At 43.6% G+C, this 18,224-nt stretch overlaps 1 long non-coding RNA gene across 1 annotated transcript; it reads left to right on the forward strand.

Annotated features, from left to right (window-relative positions):
• The first annotated feature begins 2,722 nt into the window (after nt 1-2,722).
• Nucleotides 2,723-14,323, forward strand: LOC146860554 (uncharacterized). The gene is made up of 2 exons (XR_014979169.1): nt 2,723-2,810; nt 14,127-14,323. It is a non-coding gene; the product is annotated as an uncharacterized LOC146860554 (long non-coding RNA).
• Nucleotides 14,324-18,224: the final 3,901 nt, after the last annotated feature.

Genomic DNA, 18,224 nt, shown 5'->3' on the forward strand with positions numbered 1-18,224 from the left:
TTTATTAATCATTTAGTTGATCATTAATTATGTACATTATGTAACATTGCTTTATTTTAATTATTTTAGGTGTGGGTTTCTGGGTTTTAGGGGTATAGGGTGGGTTGTTAATTAAGTAATAATAATTTAGCAAATAATTATTAAGTGTTAATTATTTAGCTGGTTATCTATTATGTAAATTGTGTTATTTATTTTAGTTATATTTTAAGTTTGTGGGGGCATGGCGTGGGACGTTAATTAAGTGATACAATTAAAATCATCAATAATTATTTAATTGTTTAATAGTCCTGTTAATATTTGGTTTTTTTATATGTATACTTTTGTTTTGGTAATGAATAATCACATTAAGAGGTTTATATTTGCCCTAAATTAATAGGGTTATTCTTGTATTAAATTTGTTCAAAGTGAAGTACTTTCTCTACTGTTGCACAGACTGGAGTGGGACTAGTAAATCTTACCCCTTCGAAGTCAAACTCTTTCCCTACTGTTGCACAGACTGGAGTGGGACTAGTAAATGTAATCATTCAGAAGTCCAATGCTTTCACTACTGTTGCACAGACTTCAGTGAGAATAGTAAATCTTACCCATCTGAAGTCTAGCGCTTTCCATGTGTATATATATTTATATATAGTTTTAATGTGTCATTTTTTAATTATTTCATAAATGGGCCCTGTACCCAACCCTGCTACAGGCAGACAATCCACCAGCTGTGCACAGTCATTTGCAGAAGGGAATTCCCTGCAAGCCCTGGCCTCCGGCCAGGCTTTGCATCCAACCCACCGCGGACAGCCAACCGCTTGCTGTGCACAGCCTTCATATGAATACTTTGACCTAACTCTAAGTGATGGTTAAATATATATTTCTTAATATACATCATACTGGCAGTTATACCAAGCTTCCATAGGAAACGCATTTTTTGAGTTGCCTATAACTTCAGCGCCCTTTGACGCATCTGCACAAAATTTTCGAAAAAAAGTGCTGTAATTTGTCTAGATGTGCATATAAAGTTTTGGGGTGATTCGTCAAGCGGAGGCTGAGAACATTGGGGGTAAAAAAAGTGTGTTTCCCATGTTAATTCCCATAGAGATTTTAGACACAACTACAGCCCGAACTGCTGAACGGAATTACACCAAATGTGGCAGAAAGGTAGGTCTTGGTTCAGAAAGTGACCTTTTTGTTATTTGGTATAAATTAATGCAGTAGTTTTGGATATATTAAAGAAAAATTAGTTTATCTAGAGGTGTATATCCTCCATGAATCCTCCCGATCTCGTGCAGAGATCTGATTCAAGCAGGAAGTGTTGGCAGCCATTTTCTTACTCGGTCTGAGCTGAGTCCCAAACAAAAAGTGTAGAAAAAAAAGAAAAGGAAGCACACTAGGAATTTACTGACCCTATAGTCCAGGTGCTGGGGTCCCACAGCAACTCTGCCAGGGCAAAAAATGTTTTTGTTTTTCAATTTTTGCCGCGATTTCACGACGGACTCGCAAAATTGGAAAAATAACAAGCACGGTTCCCACACTTGTTTTTAGGTGAATCCCGTGGTGGGCTAGACCCTCGGGTCTGCTACTGCCCGGGCCTGCTCCTATGTCCTGGGGTGCCATAAGGAAAAAGAGTAAACAGTAGGAGAAAAAACTGCTCCCCCTCGCTGTGAGCAGAGTCTTCATCTGAGATGGAAAAATTGCTCACACAAGTAGGGAGCAGCATTTTTTGCTGTTCCCTATGTGTGGGAGCAATGCTGGCTCCTGGTGGAGGCGGGGAGCTGGCAGGGACTGCAGGAGTATTGAGGCTCCCTGCTGTCCCCAATGCTGGGGACTTGTCGCCCTGGGTGGGCTTCAGGGCAACCTGTAGCAAGAGGCCAGGCCACAGGGCTGAAATCGGCCTCCATTGATTTTTGGTCAGGCCTTGGGGATGTGGTCCCAAGGGCTGAAATCGGCCTGGTAGGGGGGTTTGGCCCCCTCCCCTTGTAAAAATATAAAAAGAGAGTCCTTTTTAATTACTTTGAGTGTTCAAATTCCCAAAATCATCTGCAAGCTCTGCTCGTTTGGCCCACCCTGTTTTCCTTTGTAGAATGCAAATGTCTATGCGCCTTTTCTCACTTTGATGGACAGTTTACCAAAAGGCCCCGAGCACATTTTCCACTGATTTTTGTGACATATTCTTGAGGCAGAGGAATACGAGGACATCTGCACCAAACAACGAAGCACTAACATCATATATTTAAGAGTAAGTACCTGTGTTCGGTGGACATTTACCTCTTTGTAGTTTCGTAATCTTCTCTTCACAAGGATTCATGTTATCACACATTTGTGGATGAAGATGCTTGATGGAAAATCACATTGCCGAAATCACATGCACACAAGTTCACTTGAGAAATTACCTTGTGGTCCTTTCTGCAGCTGTAGTGTAGAATATAGTACTGTAGTGATGTCACTGACCCGGTCATGAGTGATGTAGTATGTGAGGTCATAAGCAGTGCATTGAGGGGGTGTAAGTTATAGTTAGCTCAGGTAACTAGAACTGCTGAATTTCTATGGTCTTGTACGAGTGAAGTGTGAACCTAACTTTAACGTCCCTGTAACCTTTGTTTTTTCAGTGAATTTGAAAGGTTTTTCAAATTCCATTTCTAAAAGATTGTCTCTCTAATGTTTATTTTTTTTGTTAATTCTTTGGGGTTTATTTTTAGTACTTAGTGTATTACAATACATTTTTATTTTTAATGTAGGTGATGACATTCGGGAGGCTTCAACCCACCTGGTCCACACAATGGTGGCCCCACCAGATGGGACAACCCCCAGAACCTGTAACGAAGGTACGCAACCTGGGTGTTATCTTCGATAACAAGCTGTCATTCCAGCAACATGCCAATTCAGTGGTTTCCTCTTCCTTTTACATACTAAAAAGGATAAAAAAATTAATTCCATACCTTCCTCCACATGCAGGCAAAACCCTGGTCAGTACATTAGTATTCTCCAAAACTGACTACTGCAATGCATTGCTACTCAATGCACAACAGAAGGTCCTCAATAAACTGCAAACAGTGCAGAATGCAGCAGCTAGGACTCTGCTTTCCATCCCTAAATTTGCATCTGTCTCACCCTACATCCGACAGCTACATTGGCTACCGGTGAGGAGCCGTATCAAATTCAAAGCTTTATGCATAGCATATAAGGCTATTCACGATCACGGACCGCTATTCCTAAGAAGAGCCTTTCAACCGCTTAAACACACAAGAGCCTTGCGCTCATCCTCTGCGCATCTACTCATGGTCCCCCGTACAAGAAGGGCCAATTGGGGTGACAAACGCTTCTCCGTGGCTACAGCCATACTATGGAATACACTTCCTCTATACATCAAGTGTGCTCCGACCCTTCTCAACTTTAGAAAAAAACTAAAGACATGGTTGTTCCCTGCCTAATCCTCCCTTCCTCCTGAGAGTTCCGCAACCACAGCGCCGAGACACCCTTGGGTATTTGCGCGCTCTAAAAATCGCCAAATAAATAAATAAATAAATTTTTGTATTGTAGACATTTTTTTTTTTATAATATACTTTTTATGTGCTTAAAACATAAAAATCTCATATGTAGTTAATGTAAAGTGAATCAAGTTCTTTTAATGTAAAAATGCGAATTTTATTTAAAAAATATATTTTTGGGTCACAACGGTACCATCACGGGTCTGCAAACAAAGACGGACTACTACTGTATTGTTTTTACTCCCGATCACATGCTCGGATTGAATCCACGACTGAATTCGTAGATTCGCTGAAAATCAGAAAAATTACTGGGCATATGTTCACCCCTACATTGCCATTAATGATGTCAGTGTGAACATATTTACAGGTATATATAACCTCCTTATCTCTGTTTTCCAACAAAGTTACCCATTCTTCCAGTTTTGGGAATTCGAGAATTTACGGACCGGATTCAGGAGTTCACTCGCAAGCACTGGTGTTCTGCTTTTACACAATGGCGGAAGCTACATCATCTGTCCATGATGAGGATCCACAACCTGTTGGGGATGTGGACACACCACCTTGCAGAATAGAATATTTGCAGTAAGCTGTTATTCAGAATCATTGTAAAGAGGTATTCAAATGGGACAGGCTCCATGTGTAAGAACCTAAAAACAATTCATGAATGAGTCTACAGCCAGATGATGTGAGAGAAATCACTTGCAGCAGGACAGTCGACCTCAACAACATCCTTGGAAGAACCATCAGCAGCTGCAGTTATTACAATACCAGCTGCCTGCGAAGAATTGCGTAACATGGCTATTCACTGCACAAAATGCCACATGCTTGTTGCTGGTAAAATGTCTTCTATGGGTGCCTTCTTCGATAGAGTGAAGAAGCATCGCTGTTAGGTTTTTGTTTTGCTTCCATTGACCACAATAATGTTTTTTGAAGACTGAAGCTTCTTTGCATTTCCCCATCCATACCCTTATCCTGTTCACTTTAAAAAAAAAACAAAGAACTGTTTAAAAACCCTTCTAGTAACAAACAAAGAGATAGCTGTGTGTTTTTAATGTGTCAGTGACTGTATACGTGTGAGAGTGGGTGTGTCAGTGTATGCATCATTGTATGCCAGTGTATGCATCATTGTATGCCTGTGTTAGTGAATGCATTCGTGTTTGGGTGGATGTGTCAGTGTCTCCTTTGGTGTTTGTATGGGTGTGTTGGTTTCTGCATTGGTATATCAGTGGGTGTGTCAGTATATGCATCAGTGTGTGCATGGGTGTGGTATTGCATGTATTAGTGTAAGGCTGGGTGTGTGAGTTTCTGCTTTTCTGTATGCCTGGGTGTGTCATATGCATCAGTGTGTGCCTTAGTGTGTTATTGGATGCATTGGTGTCTGGCTGGGTGTGTCAGTCTATGAATGTGTGTGCCTGGCTGAGTAATTGGATGCATTATTGTTTGACTGGGTGTCACTGTCTGCATTGCTGTATGCCTGGGTGTGTCAGTGTCTGAACTGGTATTTCAGTGTGTGTCAATGTGTACCTGGGTGTGTCCGTGTATGCATGAGTGTGTGTCTGGGTGTGTTAGGGTATGCATTGGTGTGTGTTAGTGTATGGGTGAGTGTCTGACCTACTGTCTCTGTGTACACACTAGTGTGTGCCTGGGTGTATTATTGGATGCACTTATGTTTGGCTGAGTGTGTCAGTGTCTGCTTAGGTGTATGCCTGGCTGTGTCAGTGTCTCCATTGGGGTCTGCCTGAGTGTGTCGGTGTATGCATCAGTGTGTGCCTGGGAGTATTATTGGATACATTAGTGTTTGCCAGGCTGTGTTAGTGTCTGTATTAGTATGTGGCGGAGAGTGTGTAACTGGCTGTATCAGTATGCATATGGGTGTTTGCGATGCTATATCTGTATTTGCTGAATGTCTAAGTGGCTGTATAAATATGTGACTGCGAGTGTCATTGCCTGTATGAGTATGTGCCCCGGTGTGTCAGTTTCTGTATCGGAGTGTGGCTGGGTGTATCAGTAGTTGTATCAGTGTGTGTCTGGGTATGTCAGTGGCTGTATCAGTGTGGCCCTAGGTGTGTCAGAGGTGCGATCAGTGTGAACCTGGGTATGTCAGTGGCTGAATCGGTGAGTGCCTTGGTGTGTTAATGGCTGCATTCATGGCTGCACTGCCCTCTGCATGAATGTGTTTGTTTCTGTGTAGTTTTATCAGCGTATGACTGGGTAGGAGAGTAGCTGTATTGGTGTATGTGCTTGGGTGTGAGAGTGGGTGTATCCGTGTATAACTGGGTGTGTGAGTCACTATCCGTGTGTGCATTGGTGTGCGAGTTACTGTATTAGTGTGTGTCGGTTTGTGAATAGGTGTATGAGTCTATCTAAGTAGCAGTTTGCATGTGTAAATGGCTGTGTGAATGACTGCATTGGATTTTGAGTGGCTTTATGAGTGTATGTCTTTCTACCTATTTAAATTACTCTATAGGTATGCGGGTTCATGTATGAGTACCTGTGTGGGTGTGTTTGTGACCTATAACTAAAATTACTAACATACATTTTGATAACTTTACAAATACATTTTTAACACATTACAAAACAATTTAAACAAAACGATTAACCAATCAACATAACTTATTTAACAATTTATAAATACACATTTGTGCACAAAACAAAGTGCTGTTACAATACCGTCAAGGAGAAAAAAGGTTATAGATAAATATCTGTACTGAAATACTTGCAGCAAGCAGCTACCCAGGAGCACTAAAAAGCATTAATTACATGAGACAACTTCCATGTGGAAGCACTTAAAAAAAATCAAGAAAGGGGGCACAACTAAATTATGCAGGACAAGTAGGTGCAGCAGGACAGTCCACCTGTACAGTACCCTTGGGAGAACCACCACCAGCTGCAGTCATTAATTTAGCACCTGCCTTCCAAAAATGTAAGTGAGATGCTTACTCATTGTATGAAATGCCACATACTTCTCACCGTACAAATGTCTTCTGTGGGTACATTTTCCCTTTTTTTACTGTTCTTAGTTTCTATTCTCATGCACCAAAAGTGATGCACTGTTGAAAGAATCATCAATGAACAGTGGGAGAAAACCATAAATATTATACAAAAACCCCACCCTCCCAAAACTTGGTGTCTAACTCTGAGTTTTTCCGAATATATATGGGATAACTTGCATAACTTTTTTACAAAAACATACTGTAACATTATGTATGGGCCAGATGTACGGCCCGTTTTTGTATGCGCAAACGGGTTTGCGACCCGTTTGCGCATGCAAAAACCTACAGGGCCATGTACAAACCCTATTTAGCGAGTCACAATTTATTTCTGACTTGCTAAATAGGATTGGCGACTTGGGAAGGGGCGTTCCATGTATGGCTGTTTTGCGACCGCATTTCCGTTTGCAAAACAGTCGCAGTTTACCACCCTTCACAGAAGGGTGGTAAACCGCACACACATGGGAAGGGGTTCCCAGGTTACCCCTTCCCCTTTGTGACTGGCTCTAAAAAAAACATTTAATTTTTCTTTTTTTAAATGCATCCCGTTTTCCTTTATTTAAAAGCAGTCCCACACATGGAGTTCTGCTGAGCCCAGCAGGCCACCATGCCAGGGAGGGCCAGCCATTCCAAATGGGGTCGCAAATTGTAAGTGCCTCATGAATATGCATGAGTCATGCAATTTGCGACCCTATTAGGAATCTCTATAAATGTCGCAGACACTAGTACATACCAATTTGCGAGTCGCTATTGCGACACAATTTGCGAGTCAAAAATTCCTTGGTCGTACTTCTGACCCTATATTACATGTATCATTCCAAAAGATACAGGAAAAAAGCATAAAGCAGGAAGTACTGTATCCATTCACATTCATGTCCAAAGTAATGTCAGCAGAATTATTTGATTGTTTTCTTACCTCCCCGTTGAACCTTTATGTTTTTCACAGTCTAAGGTCAGTTCTTCCTTCCTAGTTCTCTTTGGCAAAAAAAAGTATAAAACTGTTATAAAAGGCTTCTTAAAAAACAAGAGTACTTTTTACAAACATTTTAAAAGTACCCCGCAAAATCCTCAAAGGACTGCCTCTCTATTTCAACCTGCACTTCTGTGGGCCTCCTTAATTATGGGATACCTCCACCTCTTTCCCTTATCTAGGGCCACTAGGGCGTCCCTTCCATCACCAGTAATATGACTCCAAAGGCCAGCTCCCCAATCCTCCTCAGCAATCCTCCGTACCTCTTGAGCTACTTCATATGCCTGAAACAACCTAACTGTATCACTGCCCTACTTACAGTCAGCCACCAAATCTCAGGTTATATGAACTCTATGTTCTGTACTGGACACAGTAATTTTGATCCCATCATTTTTGCTAGGCTCTAACAGCTATTTGGCCTTCAAGTCCACCTCCTTGATAGTCACATCATGAGCCAACAAGACCCTTTTCTCCCCCAAGGGTTTCTCAGCCTCCGCTTTTCTCTCCTGGGCGGGCACCTGGCTAGCTGCAGACTCGGGCCCCTCTCAGCCTGTCCATCCTTGACTGCCTCAGAGGACTAGTTTTTGAAGGAGACACTACTTTCTGCATCAAATACAATAGGGATCTCTCTCTTTGGGGGATCCCCTTTCTCCTCTGGAACCTTTGCCAGTAATTTCTCTACTCCTTTCCCTCCTTCTCATAGCGAGTACTCTTATGGGCCCTGCTTCTAAGGTCGACTACAATCGGGGTTCTCCCTTCTCTAAAGTGATGAAGTAGGCCTTTTAAAACTCTTCCTATGGTGCAGATTGCATTCTGTGGTATCCTTCCACACTATAATGGCAAACTAGTATTCAAACATGGAAGCGCAGGTGAGTAAATGGGTGTGTGCATGGTCTTATGGGCGTGTGAGTGAGTGTGGTAGTCACTGTCTGGCTATATGTGTAATGGGTGCATAAGTGCTTTTGTAGGAGTGTAACTGGGTCTGCAAGTGCCTGCCTGACTGTCTGTGCATATGCAAATTACATACTATTAAATGACTTACTACTATAATTACATACTATAAGCAAGCACCCACAACTAATTTCAAACACTTTCATTTATACTGGAATAACACAATTGGTATTCCTTCAGTATACCAACTCCTCTTTCTCCTTTCCTGCTCACAGTAGTTTTAGTTCATCTTGTCATCTACGCACCCTTCTATTTTCTGTTCTAGCTTAGTGTCTAGAAGCTACACATTTTCTTTCAGCTTGCATATACTCACTATTTTTTCAAAATATACTTTTATGTACTACACCCTAATTAACATACCTGCAAAAGCTCTTAGTTGTTCTCTGTTTTATTTCTATATTTGGTAACATCTGTTTTCATTTGAAATTCCATTCAGAACTCCTGCAAACCATCTCCTCTCTCAGTAGAAAAGAATGTAAAATAGCTACCCCCTCACCATGTGCTCCTACTTATGCTGCTCTAGTTAACAAATGCAAAAAGAACAATTGATGGACAGAATGCAGAACAATTTAATATAGTCAGCCCAGTACAGAGATCTGGGCCTAAATTCCTTGTTTTTTGCTCCCCATGCCATTCCAGTTGGAACCCAGCCATATGCAAATCAGTCATGACTCTGCATCCAATGGGAACAGTCCAGCCTGAGCCGCCAGGCCAGGTCCTCCCTGGACTGGAAACAAGCATCCTAGGACTGGTTTTGGGGTTTCACCCCTCATAAGCCAGGATAGCTTGACTCCAGTGGCATGGAGAGCACGGGACCCTCATCTGGGCATGCCCGTCCCACTCGGGGTGACAAACGCAAAAAGAACTGATGTACAGAATACAGAACAGTGTCCCACATTCACCCCAGTATAGGTATCTATGCCTAAATCCATTTTTTTTTGTTTTTTCGTTTGCTCCCCATGCCATTCCAGTTTGAACCCAGCCATATTCAAATCACTCATGACCCTGCTCCCAATGGGAACAGTCCAGCCAGCAAATGCAAGGCCAGGTCCTCCCTGGACTGGAAACAAGCATCCAAGGACCGGTTTCAGGGTTTCGCCCCTCATCAGCCAGGATAGCTTGACTCCAGAGGCATGGTGAGCACAGTACCCATGGAAGAGGGAGGACCTGGCTTGTGAGTTCAGGGTGGACTGTTCCCATAAGGTACAGGGTCAAGACTGATTTGCATATGGCCAGGTTTAAACTGGGGTGGCATGGTGAGCAAAAGAATGATGGATTTATCCCAGATCTTTTGTCTTGGGGTGAATGTTTTCATTTGTTCTGCATTCTGTCCATCAATTGTGTGTCTTTTGCTTCCTCGCCCTAAGTGCGCTGGGTATACCCAGACATGGGTCCGGGCTCCCTACACCAATGGATTCAAGCTATCCTCACTGATGAGGGGTGAAACCCTGAAACCGGTCCTAGGATGCTCATTTCCGGTCCAGGGAGGACCTGGCTTGGCAGGTCGGACTGAACTGTTCCCATGAGGCCCAGGGATAAGACTGATTTGCATATGGCTAGGTCTAAACTGGGGTTGCATGGTGACCAAAAGAATAATGGATTTAACTCAGATCTCTTGACTAGGGATGAATGTTTTGATTTGTTCTGCATTCCGTCATGGGTCCCGGGCTCACTGTGCCACTGGATTCAAGCTAACCTGGACGATGAGGGTTGAAACCCTGAAACCGGTCCTATGATTCTTGTTTCCGGTCCAGGGAGGACCTGGCATGGCATTTCGGTCTGGACTGTTCCCATGAGGCACAGGGTCAAGGCTGATTTGCGTATGGCCAGGTCTCAACTGGGGTGGCATGGTGAGCAAAAGAATATCTGCTAGAGCTGGTGTCATTTCGTTCAGCCATTCGGGCTGTAGTCATGTTCAAAATCCCTATGGGATATTAAATAGGGAAAACGTGTTTTAGGCTCCCTCTTTTTCTCAGCCCCTGCTTGGCAGATCACCCCGAAACTTTCAACACACCAGCTGAACTGAGAATCATACTAATTTTGAAAACATCATGACAAATTTTCAAGTGCCGCCAATGTAATTGGCAAAACAAAAAAAAAATGTTCCTATGGAAACTAGGTTGTACCTATACCTACTGGTGATCACCAGTAGGTGATATAATCACTGAAAAACCAAAGGGTAAAATGACACCGCCTACCATGCACAGTTTTGTCATCAATGATGTCATTTGAAATGTTGCAGTAATCTTATTAAAGATATTATAGAACATGTCATGAGTGATGTAATATGTGGGGTAGAAATGTTGCAGTGATGTTATTAAAGATATTATAGAACATGTCATGAGTGATGTAATATGTGGGGTAATTAGCTGTGCATTACAAGGGCTTGAGTCCGTTATTTTAGGGCATGAGTTATAGTTACTAGAGATAACTATAATTGGGCAATATCAGTGTTTTTTTAAATTTGAAATGTTACCTAATCCGTGAAATTTTCACCTACTTATAACTTCACTTTACCTTCTGTATTTTTCAGTCAATTTCTGTTTTTTAACACAATGCAATATTGTATTACCACACGTAAAGCCATCCCACACGCCACACATGCCCTTGGGCATGTGCTTTGGAGGGCTGGCTGCAGGACATGGCCTGTGGCTGGGCCCTGTGCCCAATCACCCGTGGGCAGCCAATCCGACCTGCGCAAAGGGTCCAGGGAGTCAAGGTACCACTACCCATCACCCATATACCTAAATATTTTTTTATTTCAGGATACGAGGACTGTGTCCCCATGCCCTGAAATGGTAGCTGCAACATTTCTCTTCATGTTGCAGCCTGCTAATCAGAGTGCTAGCTGCCGCAGGACTTACAGGCGCCTCTAGCTCCCACGGCATGTTTTGCACCCAACCCCCTGCTGTGGAAAACTGAAGGATGTGCTAAGTGGGGGGTTGGGTGCTAGCATGCCCTGTGCCCAACCCCACGCTGCAGTCGGCAACAGACATCTTACTTGATGTTAAAAAAAAAATGTACAATAACAAATACTATAGAAATTCACTGGAAAAAAAGGGTAAAGTGTAAGTATTACTTAAATTTTAAAATACTCTTGAAATTCACTGAAACGATGAAGGGTAAAGAGGCAATTATAGTTAGGTGAAAATGTCTGTTAAAACATATCATCTCAGATTAACACAACCATTGAAATTCACCAGTTATAGTTATCTCAAGTGTTAGATTTGTCATCCTCAGGGTGTTTTTCCCCCAGACTTTTTAGCTTATACCTCCTGTTTCTGCTGATTCTTTTTGTTGGCCCTAGGACTCTGAGCACTTTATCACTGCTAATCGGTGCCAAAGTGCATGTACATCTCCCCTAAACATGGTGACGTTGGTGTATATTTGATTGGTATGTTTGATTTACTAGTAAGTCCCTTGTAAAGAGGTATCATTTATATTCAGGACCTGTAAGTCAAATGCCACTAGGTGGCCTGCAGCACTGAAGGTGCCACCCACATTAGCCTGTCAAACCTGTCTCAGGCCTGCCAGTGTAGTGCCTGTGTGTGCAGTTTGCTTCTGCTTCGACTTGGCATTTAAAACTACTTGCCAAACCTCAAACTTTCCATTTACTGCATATAAGTCATGCCTAAAGTAGGCCCTAAGTAACCGTAAAGGCAGGGTGCCATGTAAGTGAAAGGTAGGGCATGTGTGTTTAATCTTTACATATCCTGGTGATAGCGACAAACCCCCAAACTAGTTTTTCACTACTGTTAGGCCTACCCCTCCCTCAGGCTATAATTGGGAATTTGTTAATATACTTTTAAGCTGTATTTCCTGATCAGAGAGGAGTAGCTTTTTCCTGTTTGATATATTTGGAACGAAATTATTAATCCTCTTCACTGGTGAAGTTTGATTTACCATTACTGTTTGAGAAATGCCACTTTTAGAACATGGACACTTCTCTAAACTTACTGCTATGTGTGCTTGACAGCCAATGCTCCTCTGGGGTGGGTGACAGCTACACTTTGTGCATTCCCTCTAGACAGCTACCACACAGGAAGGATAGTTGTGTCTGAGTACCCATCTACATATATCCAGGTGTTTGTCCCGTGCTGTAAAATCTGCGCAAACGGCACCATGGGCAGCGCGAGAGGGCGCTGCTTCTTTTCTTGCCTCACGAATAGATTTTCTACCCGAACAGCAGCTTTCTTAATGTGAATGAAAGGTTTCTCAATAAGAGTGCTTGTGATCATCCACGGCCACCCGCGTTGAGGAATTTAACCGCCCCCTGGAGGTGTATTTTCCTCTCTTGCCAACGAGTGTGGAAAACTCCGCGAATGGGGTGGAGATCACCACCCAGGCATAGGTATAAGTACTGTGTCCCTGACCCATCACATCATACACTACTAGACATGTAACTGAAGCTCTGCTAGAAGAATGTCTGCACGGCTTAAAGGACTGCTAATCTGGAAGGCCTGCTTTTCTGTTTGTTGCCCTGCTGCCTGCTAGACTCTAATTCGGCTGAAGGAGAGCTGGACTCTGCCTTCACTCCAAAGTGATATTTAAGGGCTTGTTGGCTTGTCCTTGTATTCTCAGGGCCATCAAAGACTTACTTCAACTCTGCTGCAGCTGCTGGACTCTGCCATATGTGAGTCCTCCCTTCCCTGATGTGCCAATCCAGGCCTGGGCCTCAGAAGTGGGTTCTGCAGCTGTTTCTGACCATCAGAACCTACGCTGACGCCGATCAACAACATTGCCTCGACGGTCTGTGCCGCTCAACAACGTCGGACAGCACAGCTTGACCTCGATGCAGCACCTCCATTGTAAAGGGGTTCAACACCAAAACTTTCATGGACTGCATGGATTGGCACCGATGCTTCACCACTGTGCACGGGATTGACAATGATGCGCCACCCCTCAACTCCACACATCAAGTCTTCAACATCGACTCTTGCTTCATACTTTGTCAGTGGGACCTGTCAGCCTTCCCTCCATCGCGGTTGACCTGAACTTTGGCTTTACCCCGGCCAGCACAACCTAATGTAACCATTTTAGCGCTACTTGTTTCTAAACGCTTTACTGCATTGATTCTTTTAACATCCAATATATAATAATCTATGTTTCTAAACCTTTGTGGAGTGTTTTTGTGGTGTATTCATTGTGATACTGTGTGTATGTGTTGCAAAAATACTTTACACATTGCCTCTTTAGATCAGCCTGACGGCTCTGTGCCAAGCTACCAGAGGGTGAGCACAGCTTATCTTATAGTGTATATCTGCCTTGCCCTGACTAGAGTGATGGTTCAATCCTGGCCGGGGTGCCTACCTCAGCCAACCAGGAATTCCATTGCTAACATCGAGTAACTATAAATTGCGCCCCCTCCATGCACTGCTAATTTCCTCCCATCAAGTCTTGAAACTGAGATGCAAGATTTGGGAGCGTGTGAGGGGTAAGAATTGAAAAGGGTTGAAAAGAGTGTTTTTGAGGAGCATCAAATCGCTTGGCTTAGGTGAAAAGGCAGATTAATAATACGCTAAAGTGGATGATGTCATGTATGGAATAAACTGCATACATCAAACATTTGAAAATGTATATTACTATGTTCTCTCCATCACTGTCTTTCTCACACACACACACGCACACAGTCACTCTATATTGTCTTTCCTTATACACAATTGAACATTCTTTAACAGCAACATTAACGTCTTGTTCCAGCATTACACATTTATGAGTCTGAACTATTGTTCTATTTTACAGGTTCGGAAATGTTCACATATAAAAGCAGGCAGCTGCCCTCACGCACCAGAATGAAGTGGTCCTGCTGGAGATTGAATCACATCACATCCGAAAGAAAATGTAATCAAAGTTTAATGTCGACACAGAATTGCAAGCATGGTAGCGAAAGCGTTCATTCTCTGTATTTACCGACAAATAGTAATTTATCTTAGTATCTCCGCGTGTGTGTCTGTCTGTCTTTGTGTATCCAGCTCTGCAACTTGAGATCTCCTAATAATTGGGTTTGTGACATGCCAGCGGTGTTCCTTCTAAGCTCAGCAGTCACCTCTCCATGGTTAATCAAACAGGTCAGGAATCAGATTGTGTTTTGAAGTTAAATAATCCTTTAGTTGATGTCTTCTGATTTGGATTAATCTGTGAAATCAGAAAAGTGTGCTTGTTCCAGATTGTTTTGACGAGGAGATGTCTGTAACCAAATGGGGTCAGTTTTCATCATATATCTCACAGGGCAAGCTTAAACAGGTGCTTTTTGTGTGATGCAAACAATGCATCCATCCCTGCTTGTATTTATATTCTCGATTCACCGCCGTTTCCTAACATTCAGCGTCTATTTGCTACCATTCAGCATTTTGGGACTGTTTCTCATTTCCTACCCGCACCGCTGGCTCCTTCACGTTTTCTGTCTCTGTAGTGTGAATGAACACTTTCACAACAATTGAAATTAAGTGGTTTATTCTCTGTGGCCTGGGGGCACTGCGTTTGTGTCCATTCTCCCTGTTATACGTTCTATTTCCCATAATTGCCTTTATAGAACTTAGATCATATCATAATAAACAAAATAAGGTGGCACAGAATAATTAGTTTTGGGTAAATCGGCCAACTTGACCCCACACTACACATTCTCCTCCTTCGGGAGATTAAAATTAATGAATACATAATATTAAACATGCGAAGGAATATAAATTAAAGGCAATGGAATTCTGTCCTGAAACGTATCCTATACAAATAAATAGGACAGAATACCACAACAGACCTAAGATACATACAAAGAACCAATAATGGATGGTACATAACCTGTTCTGGTATGTGGTCTGATTGCCGCGAGCGGAACGGCTTCTTCCTGCCACATCCTGCGCCAGTACATGCCGTGAGTGGAACGGCTTTAATCTGTCCATTAAGCGCCGTGAGGGGAACGGCTTTAATCTTTCCATCAAGCGCAGTGAGGGGAACAGCAGGACCAAACCACAAGCCCCAGCAGCCCCCTGCTGCCAGCGACGCCTACCTGACGCCGCACCTGCGCCCGGAGGCGCTTCAAAAGCAACGAGCGCCCCACGCAGTGCGGGACGCGTGAGGGCGGTGCCCGGGCCCGTCCTGTGCCCGTCTTCGCCAGGAAGAGGCAGGGCAGGGCCAGTCCTCTTGGTTCCATTTCTCACCATCTTGTGTTAACACCAGTGAGTAAGCTTTCAATTTATAAGGTATTTCCTGTAACTGACTTGCTCTTGTTTTGTTGAACCCCTTCCCATTTGCTGCTGCATAGACTATCTGTGTTGACACTTTAGGAGGCCTGAATTCCTGCATGATTAGCCAATCTAGCCAGTCTTGGCTCATAAGACTCGTTGTGACGCCCTTTTTCCGGGGATTAATAAAAGACTTAATGACTGGCCGACCCTTGAAGGACTGTTAGGCCGTGCAGGACTCAAAGCTATTGGTGTTGGTGTCTTGGTACAATTGCAAGTGGACGGTCGGGGCCCCCTATTGGGTTTAAGGAGAGTGGGTCACTAGCTACAGGACCTCTGCACTAATTGATCCCCCGGTTGTAAGCTGGTTGTGGGCTCTGTTTTTATAGGAAAAGGTGTCTAGGTTTGATACTCCCAACGCTGGGACACAAGGTTCCTGTATCCCAGAATGGGGAAGAGGCTGGGGCCTCCCAGATCTACAACTAGGGTTGAATCCTCAGTGCCTCAAACTTCTATAGATAAAATGCTTCAGAGGGCCATAGGGATGGTCAATACAGAAATCAAGCTTACTCCGGTTTTGTTTATTCCACCCTCAAACGCCTCCGCCTTGTCCACTGAGACCCCACTCCAGTTAGAAGTTCACCCCCCACTATCCCCATCTCCAACCGCCTTTATTCCAGCTATTGCGGCCCCATCCCAGTTGGAAGCCCCCCTTTAGTAATTCCTAGTGAGGCTCCAAATAAGGGAACAGTGCGGAAGAAGACAATTACATCTAGTATCCCCAAGTCAGGGAAACGCAAACAGCAATCGGAGATTGGCCCAGAAAGAAAAAGAACTTGCGAGGGCCCTCCATCCAACTTAGAGGGAGTATGTGAGGAAGTTCATAATCAGGGTGACTTTCAGGACGTTAACATTGATCACTCCTACCCTTTATGGGCCAAGAACTTGATGAACGATGTTCAGAGCATAGTGAGTGCCATAATTAGAGAAGAACTGGCCCCTGTCATTAGTCGTTTAGACAACCTAGAAAGGATCACTGTTCCAAGGGAAGCTAGAAGAACAGAACAACAAACATGTCCTTTTAATATGCCTAGGGGAGGGATTGATTTGGGCTGCCAGGCAGCCATCCATACTACCACTACTCCCCTCGCAAAGGGAGTCCATAACAATTACGAAGCCCCCCCAGTCAGACATAAGACGAAGGGTCAGAGTGTTGTCACACAGCAAAGCAACACAAATTTAAGTTTAGAGGGTAGGGCATAACCTCACTCTCACCCCCCTTGATCTTTATCCATTCAGAGGCCAATCGACCCAGGCCCCAAGACCAACCTAATGGGGAAACCACCACTTGTTTACACTGAGGGAAAGCATGCAAGCACAAACTATAACCTGCCCTACATAAACCTTCCCCCCGCATATTCCCCCTATGTGGCAATTCTGATAGAAATCCCCCCAATAGAATATAGCAGTAAGGAAACTCACCTCGAGCTTCGTAACAAATGCTTATTCTGGCTTGCTAGATATAAGCAGTTTGATTACGCTCAAGCCGACGAGTTCACAATGGGCCGTAGAGTATGGTGGGTGGGCAACGATGAAAAAATAGATCCTGGGGACTGTGCAGTTATCAATTTTAGAAAGCCAATCACTGTTGCTAACCTACTCAAATCCTCTCCTTATCATTCTAATGTTCCAACTAGAATGAATCTCCACCCTCTGGAATTTTTTTATCCTTCTCATTGGGCAAACCACAGGGGCCGTGATATTAATCCCATCTTGACTGGGGGCCCTAGACCCCTAATCCAAGGATGCCGGGATGTTTCTCATCCACGATTTCTGTTTAACATCCCGGTTAACAACAGATATGATAGCTTAGAGGCGGTGGATTGCCTGAGGGAAGGGACAATTATGGAAGGGAATTCAGGACCATACAGCCAGGACCCGAAGTGTAATGCTGGGAATTGTTTGAGGCGAACACCTGGGGATAGGAGTTTATACCTCCCCAGTTAATAAACTCTCCTTGTGAAACCATGTGCCCCTGTTACTATCTCTAACGCCCCAGATAGTGAGTCAAGGAAAGACAGTAAGTCCAATCCTGTTCCAGATAATTCCCATCTAGTCCAACAAGGTGACAAAGTGGCCCCTAATAACAGTGCTGTTGATGCCTTGAGAAGGAAAAGAGGTACAGATAACAGTATTAGGGTTCTATCATGGAATCTGGCGGGCCTTAAAAAAAAAAAAACTATCCTGTCCAGATCCAGGGGGATTTTTGTGGCAGAGCAGGACATCTGTCTGTTCCAGGGGACCTGGACGAGGGAAGAATTTCAGCCGGTGGGTTTTGCCTCTTTCAATTCCTTTGCTACCTTTGGGGAAGGGGCAGACCCTCAGGCGGTTTGTCTATCTGGGTGGACACTCATTTGGGTTGTAGAGCCGATCAGTTGGTAACTCCTTCAAATGACATCCAGTGTATTCTGCTCACTTTTCCCTCCTCTGTAAAAATCGCCCTAATTAACGTGTATTCAAGACCTGTCAGTAACAGCCTGGAATCTGCTACCATCGATCAGTTAGGGCTCTTTATTCCAACTCTGGACCCAGCTATCCGGCTCATTGTTGGGGGTGATTTTAATTGTCAATATGAACCCCTTACTGATCAGGATCACTTCAT

This window comes from Triturus cristatus, chromosome 3_1 (assembly GCF_964204655.1).
Source record: "Triturus cristatus chromosome 3_1, aTriCri1.1, whole genome shotgun sequence".
Taxonomy (NCBI): domain Eukaryota; kingdom Metazoa; phylum Chordata; class Amphibia; order Caudata; family Salamandridae; genus Triturus; species Triturus cristatus.